Source organism: Macaca thibetana, chromosome 9 (genome assembly GCF_024542745.1).
Source record: "Macaca thibetana thibetana isolate TM-01 chromosome 9, ASM2454274v1, whole genome shotgun sequence".
Classification (NCBI taxonomy): domain Eukaryota; kingdom Metazoa; phylum Chordata; class Mammalia; order Primates; family Cercopithecidae; genus Macaca; species Macaca thibetana.
The window spans coordinates 82,758,462-82,773,558 of record NC_065586.1 but is presented as its reverse complement, the minus strand read 5'-3'; the positions used below and the strand labels follow the sequence as shown (position 1 = coordinate 82,773,558).

The window sequence follows — 15,097 nt, the reverse complement described above, 5'->3', positions numbered from 1 at the left end:
AGAATCACTTGGACCCAGGAGGCGGAGGTTCTGATGAGCTGAGATTGCACCACTGCACTCCAGCCTAGGCAACAGAATGATATTCCATCTCAAACAAACAACAACAACAAAAAACGGATAAACTAGGTTTTATTTCATCAGAGTAGATTTGATGAAATAAAACAATGAAGTAGCTTTCCTGGTTGAATCAGCAGCAAACATTTGTTAATAACTCTCTGGATTTTACAGGATCAGGCCAAGGAGCAGATGGGATACAGATTTCTAATATGGAATGTCACCGCAAGGGTGCTGCTCCTTTTCCAGATGCTTTTCCTGGGGGCAGTTGGATTGTGAGAGCTGCACTTTGCAGGAGCCTGGTTACTGTTTCTGTGAATAAGATAAAATAGTGTTTATCCTCTGTCGATCAATACTGTCTTGTTTGAACTTATTGAGTCATTTTAGAGACACATAAGGCAATGAAAACCATTGTGCAATAGTACCCACAGTACTACTCAGCTTTCTAAGGGATGACAATATTTTAAAAGACAGTTACTGAAACAGATTTTTAACATCAACTGCCTCCATGATGAAATAAGCATGCCCCGTGTCAGGGTGTCCCACGGGTTTGGGTGAAAAGGTGTTGGGGTTTTATAACTAAGAGTTTTCTTCAGCAATAATCTCTAAAATAAAAATATACTCTGTGTGTGTGCTTTAATACTGAAAAAAATTACCGACTGACTTTCTCTGAATAAATGGAATACTGCTACTATTTGTGATTCATCAAAAATTTTTTATGTACAGTTTATGATTTCAACTTTATTAGTATTGTTTTGACAAACAAGACCTAATAGGTATACTTGGGCAATTTTAGAAAATTTTTCTGGAGGTTATTACAAATAGGAAAGTGAAAAGGGAAGTGGGATTTTTGCTGAATTCTTAAGCACCCGGGACCACATTTCTCTCCTTCGCTTTATCGTCTAATTTAACCTTCACAAAATACTGTGGGTCAGATCTTACCCCCATTTCACATTTGAGGAATCTGAGATTCAGAGGAGTCAAACAATATGCCCAAGGTCACAAACCTAGGGAGTTTTGCAATAGGCGTTTCCACTTAGCTGTGTCGAGGCAAAAAGCCTAGTGTTCTTTCTGTAATTAATTTTAAAAGTTTCTCAGATAGGCGTAGTCCTATTTGGTGGAAGAAGACTAGACTCTAAAGTCCTTTAGATGTTTCAATTGTGATGATTTCAATTGATTCTCATTGTTATGAATGCTGGACATGGGCTATAAAAGCAATTTGTTCTTTCTTCTCCTGTATTCTGAGAAATACTAATTTTGAGAGATATTGATAGATATTCCTGAAAGAAGATGTTCTGTTGTAAATTAAGCCCAGGAAGCAAAACATTGCCTACTCTCTTAGATAATTGTGATAAATGACAATATTTGCATGTGTCATGAGTCCCCAGTGCTTGAGGGTGTGATATAATGGTTACATGCTTGGGCTCTGGATGAGACCGCCAGACAAAGGAGCCTGGCTCTGCCACTTGCTAACTGAGTAGCTGAACCTGTTAGGTAACTTGTCTGTGCCTCCATTTTCCCATTTATAAACTGTTATAATGGTATCTACACCATAGAGTTGTTCTAAGAATAACATGAGATAATGCATGGAGAGAACTTAGAAGTAGACCCACTTGGACACAGGAAGGGGAACGTCACACACCAGATCCTACTGTGGGGAGGTGGGAGCGGGGAGGGATAGCATTAGGAGATATACCTAATGTAAATGACAAGTTAATGGGTGCAGCACACCAACATGGCACATGTATACATATGTAACAAACCTGCACGTTGTGCACATGTACCCTAGAACTTAAAGTATAATAACAAAACAACAACAACAAAAACAAAAAGAAAAAACAAAAACAAAAACAAAAAACAAACAAAAACAAAACAAAAAAAAGAAGTAGACCTGATAATATAGTACTTCATAGATACTTGCTATCATTATTACTCAAAACACTCATGTGGTAACAAGACCTGCTATAACTTTTCTAACACCATTTCCTCAACTTACTTGACAATGGAGTCACTTTTCTTTTGAGCCACATTCATTAACATCCACTGAATATAGTGTCAGAAATGTTGATATTTGAAATGACATAAAACCAACTTGGTATTAGTGCAGTAGAAAATAAGAACTAAGTATTTATAGCGTTTTAATATCCATTATGTCATTTTATAATGTTTGCCCACAACAATATTTCTTTTCCTTGCCAGCTGTCTTCTTTTTTCCCTTAAAATCGATAAATAGTAAAACGGAACAGTAAAATGTTAAGAGTTGTCTAAAATGGGCAGAGTCAATGTTATTCCAGAAAGTATGAACCTTATAAGTCATTTGTCTCTTTCTCTGTATTTAGCAGGGCAAAACCTTACTGCTTTGACAAATCAGTGATATCACTGTCATTTCCAGACCTATACTCCCATTGCATGCTCCATAGCACACATTATAAAGAAAGTTTCAGAGCAGACCAACACATTTTTTGATGATCCTAAATTGTAACTAGAGCTGCATTTACCAAAATATGCTCTACAAAACACTAATCCTGCACAATGTGCAAATAATGCTATGTTCGTCGTCGTCTTGGAGAATTACAATACATATCTGAAAATTCCTATAGTAAATAAACTCGTTTAGTTTGGAATCCAGTCTTCTTGGAACTTACATAGGTAATCATGACAAAAAGTCAGAGAGTTTAGGGGGCTTCTGGTAGAAACGGGATATTTTTGGTAAATGTCCAGATTGATTTCTTTCTTTAAATACCATTATATTCTGATTGTGAATAATGTTTTTGGAGTATAGAAAAAAATGTGAAAATACATCCACCTCAGCACAGTTGCCCAAATTGTGGAAACAATATAATAATTAGCCATTCCAAGATTGAGATATAACACACTGAAAACCAGTCATTTTCCATAATATTTTTTGGGACGGAATCAGAAGTGAATAGTTTAAACATTCCTTTGGTTAGCAAGATAATGGCAGGGGAAATCACAAGAGTTTACCAAGACTTTCTTTTTTATGGTGGTAGTAGCTCAGGAGATAATCGAATACACGAAGTCTAAAGTATGATAGGAATTACGACCCACACACAGAACTGAAAATCTGCCGGTGATACTAAAACTGTTTCTTTTGTTAATTACATTTCTGTTTCTCAGGGTCCTAGGATCTGGACAGGCACTCAACCACAACTCTCCCTGCTGTCTGATTAGAGCTAAATAAACTTCTCACAACATTGGCTCCACTCTTGAACCCTCCGTGGTAAGTCTACAGAAATTTATTAAATCCTGGCAGCTGTCTCATTTTGAGATTATATAATAATTCCAATCTATTCTTTTGTTTTCTGCTTGTTTCATTTGTCTAAAAACAAGCTAGATAATTCCTAGAATTAGGCTCGATAATAGAAGAAGGTGAAAGCTGTTTTTACTGCATTCCCACTGATACCACAATGCACAGTTCCACAGAGTTGAAATAGAAAAAAGCGAAACACATGGATCATACCTGAGTAATTTCAGAGATCCCCACCCGGAAAAGGTTTCCTTGATTATGGCGAATTCAACGTGTTACTCGGGTTATGCTCTAATCGTCATATCAAACTCCAAAGGTTCAGTGGCTTTAGGTTTGGTTTACAATTCCTGGGAGTTAAACTTTAACTCACCCTGTCTCTTGCATCCATGCAGCCCTTTGACCAGATAATTGGGTCACTACAGCCCAGATATAATCTACTAAAACTATCTTTGCTATTTGTTTACAAAATTAAAATAAATGTTGTAAACATATTGGGGTAAATATTATTTTGAAGATATTTTATTGACTTATACGATATATTTAAAAAGTAAAACTTACTGCAATTTGGTATCTAAGCTTTTCTTTATGTTAGTTCCTTTGTTTTTTACTATGCCAAAGTGATATTATGGCTAAGGTAATTTAGGAGAATATTTCTTTGTTTTACACTTTTTATATCACTGTATTACATGGAGTAAAGTATAGAGTTTTAGGTCAAGTACATTGATAAATGCTGGCTTATGAACAGAAAACACACGAAGCATTTATATAACAAAGTAGATAGATTTAGGCCAGATCAGGTTGGGGAAAGCATACTTCTTTGTATACAAGCTGCTCATTTAGATTTTAAGAGGGGGCCACTCTGTGAGAAGCACAATAATCAGCTACAAACTGGGGTTGTATGATAGCTGATGCTATTGTTCATTGCCTGAAATCTCAGTGCTAACTGAATTTCTTGAAAAATAGAGAAATGGTATTTTCAGAAATACAAATTCTATACTCTAAGTTCTCTGGTAAGAGCTGTAGTCTATACAAGAAATCCCTAAGGGTAATAAAGCCCACTATTAAAAAAGGAAGAAGAACCAAAACCTTCCTAATTTTGAGTAAGTTTTGGTTTCAGAGTTTGGAAACCACACATTCCAAAACTAGAATTAAAGGATACCCCTACTTGCCTTTAGTTCTAGTAAGAGGAGCCTAATTTTCTAGGAACCAACTATTAGGGGAGCATTTTTGTCTATAGAAAAGCACAGAACAAACAATCCTTCTATAATATAGATGCAAAGGAAGATCCATCAATTAAGCATATCTATGAATATGTAAGAGAAGAGATGAAAGATACTGTTGAAATGCTAGTTCTGCTTATAGTTTTTAGTTCTCAAACATGAAATTATTTCAGTTCTCAAACATGAAATGATTTACCATTTTCCCATAGCTATGGATGACAGGGTTTAACAAAAACATCCCAGGCACAATTGTTTAACCCCAGAATTGCTCCCCTGATGTTAGACCTAGAGAAAGCATTTATGCCCACCCAGCTTGATAGCTGAATGAGGGACACATCCCTCTACTTCCTTCTTGGGAAGGGATTCCCTCACAAAGTAGACCTGTTGGTTTCCTAGTGAAAGCTCAGTCTGGGGTTGCATGGTTCCCAGTTGAGTGGGGAATTCTTACTTTGAGTTTGCCTAGTGCAACAAAGAACTGTTGATATTGTAAGATGGACAGTTTTGGGAGGGTTTCCTTTACTGTTTTTTGTGATAGGTGCTTAGATGGTGATAAGTGGAGATAAAGAAAGGAAAGCTAGGATTTCTAGGTATCTAAGGAGAACATCAAAACCCAAAAGGTAAAAAGAATGATATTAACTAGTGTCTCAGTTCATTCAGGTTACTATAGTAAAATATCATACAAGGCTGGGTGTGGTGGCTCACACCTGTAATCCCAGCACTTTGGGAGGCCGAGGCGGGTGGATCATGAGGTAAGGAGATCGAGACCATCCTGGCCAAAATGGCAAAACCCTGTCTCTACTAAAATACAAACAAATTAGCTGGGCGTGGTGGTGCACACCTGTAGTCCCAGCTACTCGGGAGGTGGAGGCAGGGGAATCACTTGAACCCGGGAGGTGAAGATCGCAGTGAGCAGAGATCGCACCACTGCACTCCAGCCTGGGCGACAGAGCAAGACTCCATCTAAAAACAAAACAAAGAAAACAGAAACAAAACCATACAATGGGTAGCTTCAACAACAAACACTTGTTTCTCATAGTTCTGGAGGCTGGAAATCCAAAATCAGGCCACCAGCAGGACCCTCTTTTTGGTTATGTCCTTACCTGGCCTTTGTTGGTGCATGCATGCAGAAATAGAGATCTCATGTCTTCTCCTTTTTAAAAATAAGGGCATTAATCTTACCATGAGGGACCTAGCCTCATGACCTACTCCAACCATAATTACTTCCAAAAGGACCTATTTCCAAATACCATCACATTGGGAGTTAGGGTTTCAATATATTAACTTTAGGAGGAACACAAACATTCAGTATTGTAACCAGTTATTTAAAATATGTCAGTTTCTTATTTGATGGATCCTGGCATTCAACAGGGCAGGACTATAATTGCATTAACCCAAAATCTGATGATTTTGGTAGGACAATTCATATATTACTCCTAAGAGCCAATCGTAGTAATGAATTCGGTAGTAATGGATTATTAGGTTATTGCTTTCTGTTTTTATTGCTTTTGTTTTTTAAACCATTTTGTTACAAGGATAGGAATACATTGATCAGGAATAAAAACAAAAACAATGGATCAGCCTTTCTTCTTCTGAGGGCTACTTAGAGAGAAAGTCTGTGGCCCTGGGACAGAGAAACCAATCGATCAGAATGAGATCAAATTTATGACCTTGATCTCATCAGTCTAATCAAGAGAGCTAACTGTACCCAGGATGGCAAGGCTTGCCTTTACGTTGTAAAAATAAACCCAGTTTAGATAGTGGCTGGTAAATATGAATTTTCTATTACTTTATTCTACAAACAATTACTGAGACACTTCTCTCTGCTAAGTGTTGCATTAGAAAGGTGATTACTTAAAATGAGATTTGAGTCTATTAGTAGGCTATAAAATCAATAAAGTGGGTTGTATCTAACATATTAAAATAGAACAGAAAATAGCAAGTGAATTGCATCTGGAAAGGGTAATATTATTTAGAAAACTTTTTTTCTAATTATGTATCTATCTGTGTGTATTTGTTATGAAGTAAACTTTATTTTTTATTGTGGATCACAATTTTAAGTATTTGGAAAATACTGTGCTAGTCTTAAGGGATTCAGTGGTTAACAGACCAGATATAAGGTACACACACTAAGCAAATACCCCAATGATTAACTAATTATAGTTGTAATAAGTGTTATGAAGGAGAAGTACAGAATACTAAACAGAACACAAAACATAGGGACCTAACCTCATGTAGGGCTGGGTGGGTTGGGAGGCACTTGAGGGAAGCCTTCCAGAACACAGGACATTTAAGCTGAGACCTGAAGGATGTGTGGATGGGAAGTGGTCATTCTAGTGAGTGGAAATAGCTCACACAGATGCCCTGAGTTCGCATGAGTTCGGCATATTCAAACAACTGATAGAAGGTCGGTTGTGAAAGGCAAGAGGGAAAATGATGGGGATAGTGACTGGAGTAGGTAGCTAAGTCAGACGATTCATAAAAGGCCATCATGAGATTCCCAGCATTATCCTGGGCCAATGGGAAGTCACTGAGGCATCTGAAGAAGGGGAGCCACATGGATGAACTATTTGTATAGATTCTGGCTGTAGAGTGGAGAATAAATTGCCATGGGATAACATTGCCTGCCTCTCTCCTTTTTTTTTTTCTTGGTTATTTTAGAATAATTTTACTCATGTACATATTCAAGTAAATTGGTGATTTGAACTTGAAGGAGGCAAAGCATCTAAAAGAGACCAGTAAGAGGGGAGGTGGTAGGTGATGGTAGTTAAGATTAGGGTGGTGGCTCTGGGAAGAGAGGAAAGTAGACATGGTCCATGAAATGTGTAGGAGGTAAATCATCAGGAGGATGTGGGAACTGAGGGGGGCATGACATCTAAAGGACAAGTCTCAAATTACTGGATGTGGCCATTGGCTGGATGGTGATACTATTTGCTGAAATGAAAATGCTCAAAAAGGAAGATACTTACAAAAATAGGCTATACCAGGTCCTTAGTAAGTACTCATTCGGTGGTTGCAATGATCAATCATTCATACATGAAATATTTGGCTTATGGATGTCAACAAATCTTGCTTTCAGTATCAGACTACATTTAGGTAAAACTAATTTTTGCTGGTGAAGGTAAAATGTAAAGCTTTTAAAAAAACTATAATATAACTGAAAGTCAAAGATTACCAAGAATAAGAAGCTTCCTTCCCTGCCACCATCCTCCCTGCCCTGGCTCAATAAAAATATCTCTTCTGGGTGGATCACGAGGTCAGGAGTTCGAAACCAGCCTGGCCAAGATAGTGAATGTTGTCTCTACTAAAAATACAAAAATTAGCCAGGCATGGTGGCTGGTGCCTGTAATCCCAGCTATTTGAGAGGCTGAGGCAGGAGAATCGCTTGAATCTGGGAGGTGGAGGTTGCAGTGAGCCGAGATCACGCCACTATACCCTAGCCTGGACAACAGAACAAGACTCCATCTCAAAAAAAACAAAAAACAAAAAAACCCACAAAACTTCATTGATTTCAATCTCCTCGGAATTCAACATTCCATTTTTGAGTGTTTAGTGGGTGGCTGGGGGTATTGAATTCACTGGAAGGGAGCATTTCAAAGAATTGAGGGGGCCACATTAGACACACTGAGTAGTGCAAAAGCCTCATTCCTCTTTCCTTGCCTATTGACTAGAAAGTACTCTGATCTAGGAGTCAGGACCTTAGCATTTCAATCCCAAGACACTATGACTTATGAACTACTTAATCTTGAGCAAGTTTCTGCCCCTTTTCTGAGTCCGAGTTCTTGCCTTTCATGGGGAAAATAACTACATCCCTTATCTACCTCACTGATTGTTGAGAGGGCCAAGGGAATTGATATATGTAAAAATGACTTGAAAATAATAGAGTACCATGTATTTACAGAGTGTGATGATTACAGAGTAGATTAGATCTGTAGCCTTTGAGGTGATGTCAGTGCAACTTCTTGTTTTGATCTGTGAAATAAGAACTTCTAGGATTTATGCCTGTTCCTTTGGAGATTCATAACATTTCAAACCTAAATGCTCAATGCTATTCTTAATGCTTGGAAGACTTTAGAAGACAGCAGAATTTGATTCAGTGGGTTAGAATTCATCTGTTCTTTTAATGTCTTATCCCAGAGTTTTAGATTTTTGAAAATGTATTGGTTTTGTAACTAGAGCCATCTAGTGTTGAGTTGATTAAACATACACACAGGTACACACACACAGGTATACACACACACACACACACACACACATTCTCTGTCTCTCTCTCCCTCTCTCTCTCTCTCTCTCCTTTGTTTTGTGCTTTAGGAAATTGCATCTTGTTCTCCTGGCATGTTGGAACGGTGTTTTAGTATAACATAATTGTAGCATCAGATGAGAACTTAAAAATTAATGTAAAGTCCTGGCTACATCTAAAAACCATAACAGTGGGATGCTAGCCTGGCCCTGACCTTTCACCCTGAGTTAAGTACCTCCCACCTTTCCTTGTTCCTTTTCATCCTTACTCCTTTGTTTAATGAATGTTTTTGAAATTAGAATTTTTCAATGTGGTCTTTTTTTTTTTTTTTTTTTTTTAAAGAAATATTATTTAGCTCAACCAACATAAATGCAAATACTGATTTAGTATAAAAGAGCAACTTTAGAAAAAGAAATCCAGTTACCAAATATGGTGTATTCCTTTTAGTCATGTTAGAAAATACAGATCATTGGGTCTTTAATCTGTACTAGAATCTGCCCCATTCTCTTTACTGTAAATAAACAAATTCTCACAGAAAAATCTGTACTAGCTTTTATATAATGACCTGAGAAAAAGTTATCAAATAACCTCTCTTTTAATAATCATGTCATTACCTATTTCTATGAGTTAATTTTACTAAGTTTTGATAGAAAGAGATATATTCTTTTCAAAAGGTGGGGAACACTGGAGGAAGCAAAGTTAAAATAAGCATACACATGTGTTTGTGTGTGCACCACACACACATTTGACAGATGACTAACAAATGACTCTGAGAAGCTAACTATGGCAATTTAGGCAGTATTATTTCATTTTTTCCCCAATAAAAACTAGATGTAGAGACTATAATTGTCAGAATTTAAATCAGGACTAATTCATCAAATCCATACTTTCTATATCCAAGTAGAAAACATTTATCAATAAAATAAAAAGGGCATTTTTTTCTGATTTTCTTAATAAATACTAGAATAACTTGGGAGTTAAGAGTAACAAAAGTGGAATAATGAAATGCTAATTGTATGCATTCACACGTTTTCAAATGGAAAAAAAGAAAAAGAAATCTGAAACTAATGGCAAGATTTTTGTGAAAAGAGTATTAACCTTTCAAACAAAACTGAGGCTATGTTTGAGGAGCCAAATTCTCAATTTGTGTTATTTGTAGCTTATACAAAATGGAAAATAATCTTTCAAATGTGCTTTGCAGTTTCCATTATACTTTCAGTGGGTCTTAACAATCATGTCAGTATTAGAAGCTGGTAGAGTATAATGTTAAAAAGCCTGGGTTTTACAGCCCAGTTACTTGGGTTAATATCCCAAATCAACTACTCACCGGTTACCTACTTTCAGGTAAGTCACCTCACTCTCAAAGCATCTATTTTCACATCTAGAAATGGGGATAATAATAGCGCCCACTTCGAAGAGTTCCCATGAGACTCAGAGGAGAGATGTGATGGCAAGTGCTTAGTCCAATGACAGATTCATGTTAAATATTTACCTGTATTTGGAAGAGTGGGGAGATAGGAGGGGGATGAGGGATGAGATATTACTTAATATTACTTAACGGGTACAATGTACACTTTTTGGGTCATGGTTACACTAAAAGGCCAGACTTAACTCTATGCAATATACTCATGTAATGGAACTGCATTTCTACCCCTTACATTTAACAAGAAATAAAAAGTATTCACCTATATTAATTTTATACTAATCAGTTTTAAAAGGAGTCTTGAACATTAACTGTATTTCTTCCATTATCCTAGCAAATAAAAATGAAACTGTGATTCAGTGTGGTCTCAAAATACACTGGTCTAAAACCATAGGGTTTTCTGCCACAAGGTCTAAGCCTATCTGCATGGTTTGGTTAAAAACATCATGTATTTACACTGTGGAGTGCTTTGAGCTTTGTGCTTTGAGCTTCATAGATCACTTTGGAAATTAAGACATTGTTATATGTATTTGTATTTTATCCTTATATCAACTGTGGAAAGTAATTAGAGCAGGGGGTGCAATTTCTTCTGTTTTGAAGAAGAGGAGGAAAATGAGATAGTGAGGTTAAATGTTTTGTGCAAAGTATTCTCACACCAGGAACCAGCTTGGGGTACAGAAAAGCATACCGGCTTTGGCCCTCAACTCACTAAGAGGCCGTGGAAGGTGTCTTCACGTCTTTGAATATCAGTGTTCTTATTTGTAAAGTAGGGCTATTAATCTCCAAGTTACATTTTTTAAAATAATTAAATGATCTATGTGTTTGTACCATAAGTGAGCTGTGTGTGTAAAATATATATACACACACATACAGATATACATTTTACATCTGCACACACACACACACACACACACACACACACACACACAGACACATATAAACACACCTTGCCGGTTCTGTTTCTCTGGAGAACCCTTACTAATACAGCTTTCTAGATCATAGAATATTCCAATTGAAAGGAAGTCTAGAAAGCCTGTCTTCTGATCCTGTTTTATAAATGTGGAGAATCACTTGGAGAGGTGAAATGATAGAGCTGGGCACACTGCTCTCTAAAGCCTCACTAAGAGCACTTTGCTAGTGATTTTTGGCACTAGAAAAGTGGGAAACGGGCCCAGGTAGCATGAGGAACCCCAGCACCCAGAGGATGAACTATGTCAACTTCAGCAGTCCTCACACAGCCTCTCTCTCCCTCTCTCTCTTTCTCTCTCTCTCTCCCCCCACCCACTCTCTCTCTCCACACACACACACACACACACACACACACACACACACACTTGCTATAAAACCTACATTTAAAATTTGACAGTAATCAAACAGGGATGATAAATTAAGAAACGAACAGACAAAATTAATAAGTATTTTTAAAACAGCAACTCTGAAACAGAAGCAACAAATTCCAAAGATAGATTGTGAAAGAATTATTCTCAGAGACATTTGATAGAAAGTTGCCTTTGTTTAAAAAAGGTTACTATAAAAGAAAAATCTTGGACAACTAAAAATATTATTTTCAGTATTATTGGAATTTTGACACGAAGATATCTTAGTAGTATCTAGAATATTATTCTAAAAAGTTAAATCTACTGCTATTGGCGATGAGGTTGCTAAGTAAAGTAGTAGGTAAAGAGATGTTTAAACCAATTGAATTTGATATGTTGGAACAGAGTTGGGTCAAAAAAGAGAGAGGACTGGGGTTGCTCACTGCCATTTGTTTTATATTCTTAGTCTGCTGAAGAGTGGCTGTTTACTTTTTACTCTTTTTAAAAAGAATGCTTTTTACAGTGCATAGAGCAGAATGGGCATATTTTAAGTAGCAGGCAAATGTTTTTTCTTCCCCACTCTCTACCAGTAGGGTAGTGGCAGTTGATGTTCTCTTGCCTTCTTTTCTTTTTCATTTTTTTTTGTGATCTTTATTTAGTGTTCACCAATCTCCTTCTCACATTTTGTTCTACTAAAATAATCAGAGAAAGAAACAGAACTTGGGTATAAATGCCTTGATGTGCAGCTAGGTTCAGTCTGGCTTTAGGAAGAAATGGCATTGGGGGCTACTGGCCTCTGCTTTTGTGTTGCCCCTCATCACCTGGGTACTCATCGACACCCTGTAACTATTAACTTCCCTTCCAGTGGTAAGATCTTGTGATTCTTTCATTCTGTGACTGTGATTCTACCAACTTGTTGTACCATGACTCATAGAGGGCAGGTGCACTTGATGAGGTTAAAGTTCTGGTAAGTAGGAAGCTCAGAGTGAACTTGTGTGTGGACCATCAAATCAGAAGTTCCAATCAACAGGAAAAGAGAGAGAATATGAGATTTGAAAAAGTTTTTAGTCTGACCTTCTCTTTCAGTAATTGAGGTAATTGAGTCTCATAAGGAAATGACCTATACAGGGCTGGCAAAAGGATCAGTTTGGAGGAGAACATAGGGAATTGAGATAAGAAACTCCAACACTTCAATTCTGACATTAGAACTTGGTGAGTTCTAGGTTTGACCTGGGAGGTCAGTACTGGAGTGCACTGGGAAGACACGCTGAGAAGTAACACTACTAAGTACCTGGTAGGAAGTTGCAGGGGCTAAGCATTTGGGCCCTCAAGCTAGATTTCCTTCTTACTTCAAGTTTAGAACCCCTATTCATTAGCTGTGAAATCTTGATGAAATTATTTTAATTTCCTTCTCTCTAAAATGGAGTATTTTTGTTTTGTTTTGTTTTTGAGAGGATCATGAACTTCTCTATTTTTCTCTGAATTTGAAAAAAGTTAACAAAGATTATTTTTAAATAGCATTAAAAATGGAAAACCTTATCATAAATAAAAACCTGGATTCATATAGAATTACATGTCAAGATCCTCATGGTTTACTGTTACATGAAAAGAGAAAATTGCACAGCAATTGTATTGTATGATACCTTTTAATAAATAATTCAAAACAAAGCAAAAACACACGCATACCAAACTGCATAATATATTTGCATAAATATATAGTTATATATGTATTAATACATCAAATTTTACTAGTAGTGGTTTGCGAAAGAGGATGTGAGATTAAGGGGATAGATAAAGGAGGACTTCCAAAGCATATATCTGTTAAAATGTTCTCACTCTCTTATTTTCCGGATTCACTACAGTATATCTAGGGCTTCCTCTAAGAGAACTTAGACTTTATTCAATTCTAGAAATGATCAGCTGCTATCTCTTCACCTCTGCACCATTCCCTCTATTCTCTTCTGGATCTCACTTATAGATGATGATAGAGATAGATAGATAGACGATAGATACAGCTCTATTTCAAATCAGTTTTATTGAGATGTAATTCACATGATGTATACTTTATCCACTATTAAATGCATTTTGAAATGTCTCAAGCTACTCTCGATGTTTCTTAACTGCTTTTTAAAATAAAACAGAGTATTTTGAGGATTAAGATAATTCTGTAAAACACTTAACCTATTGTTGGTGTACAGTAAGTATTCAATGAATGTTCACTGTAGATTATTTAAGTAAAACATGAGTTCCAATGATATGATTAGTTCATTATTCAGAAGGATTTAGTAATAAGAGAAGAAGAGAGTCCTTTATTTGTTACTGACAAAAATATAAAAGAGAGAGTGAAAGGGCTCACAGTACATTGAGTTTGTGTCAAAACATAAATTTAAATGTATGTTGGGAGCTCATGGTAGTATTATTATATCTAAATCTTGGAGTAAGAGGATTGGAGAGGAAGGCAGCTCATGGTTTAAAATGCATCCCAGATTGTGTTTGCTTTGGCCAACCAAAATGTTTCTGGGTTTTGTTGCTGGAAATATTTTGCCCTGTCCACATGGATTATTTCTAATGCATTAACTTCACACAATGAAGCACCACTGAAAATGGAACAACCACACTTTACAACCTCACCCAGTTCTGTTCACTCAGTTGGAAAATGAGCTTCGTGTTAATGATAGTTATTGTGGATTCATTTGCTGCAAAAAGGACATTCAAGCAAAGCACCAATTAAAGGCACACTTAAATCAGCAAGACCTCCTTTGCTAAGTTCCTCTGAGTTCAAACATCTGACTGCTGACTTTACGCCAGAGGAATTATTTTTTCACTATACTTAAAAAAATTAGCAGCATTTTACCTCTGTGATCTTCCTACCAAAAACCTGTAATCCGGGTCTAATAATGAGAAAAACATCAGATAAATTCCAATTTTGGGACATTCTGTAACATACTTAATCAGTACCCCTCAAAACTGTCCAGGTCTTCAAAAACAAAGTTTTACACTTCAGGTTATAACCCAATAATATTTTCATTATTCATATTGTTCCAGTTGTGGCTATTGGGAGCTCTTTCAGTTAGTTGCTGCATCCAGGCACACTTTTCTCAGTTGTAGTTTTACATATATTTGTATAACTTTCAAATTTAATGTAGTTTCCCTTCACAAAATCATATACTTTATGGGGAAAGGGTAGGTATCTTATTTTGTTTGAGTGTTTATTGCTGTATCCTCAATACTTGTAAGTGTGCCTGGAACATAGTAGATGCTCAGTGAATATTAAGTGGATAAATGTATGAACGAACGAGTATAAGTATGTATTAACATTGTGTAAGGCACATTATGTATACCACTCCAAAACTTCAAAACACTTGTCAAAGGAAAGCATTAGTAATGTTTTCCCTATTTTATAGATGAAGGGATTAAACTCAGATAAGTTAAGTAAAGTAACTTGCCCAAGGTCACTCAGCCAGTAAGCAAGAACTTGAACCCAGGATTGCCCAACCTTATGCCCTGAATATTGGTATTGAGAAATACTTTATAGATGTTCAAAACCCTAAAGTTATATGCATGTGCCTATAACCACCT

The 15,097-nt window shown here is 36.6% G+C and overlaps 1 protein-coding gene across 3 annotated transcripts in view; it reads right to left on the bottom strand.

Annotated features, from left to right (window-relative positions):
* A1CF (APOBEC1 complementation factor) overlaps nucleotides 1–3,619 on the bottom strand; it is an 85,423-nt gene extending 81,804 nt beyond the window's left edge. For all 3 annotated transcript variants that reach the window (XM_050805563.1, XM_050805564.1, XM_050805565.1), the window contains exon 1: nucleotides 3,536–3,619. The gene's annotated coding sequence lies outside the window, so the exon portion shown is untranslated. The remainder of the gene's footprint in view (nucleotides 1–3,535) is intronic.
* Between the last annotated feature and the right edge of the window lie 11,478 nt (nucleotides 3,620–15,097).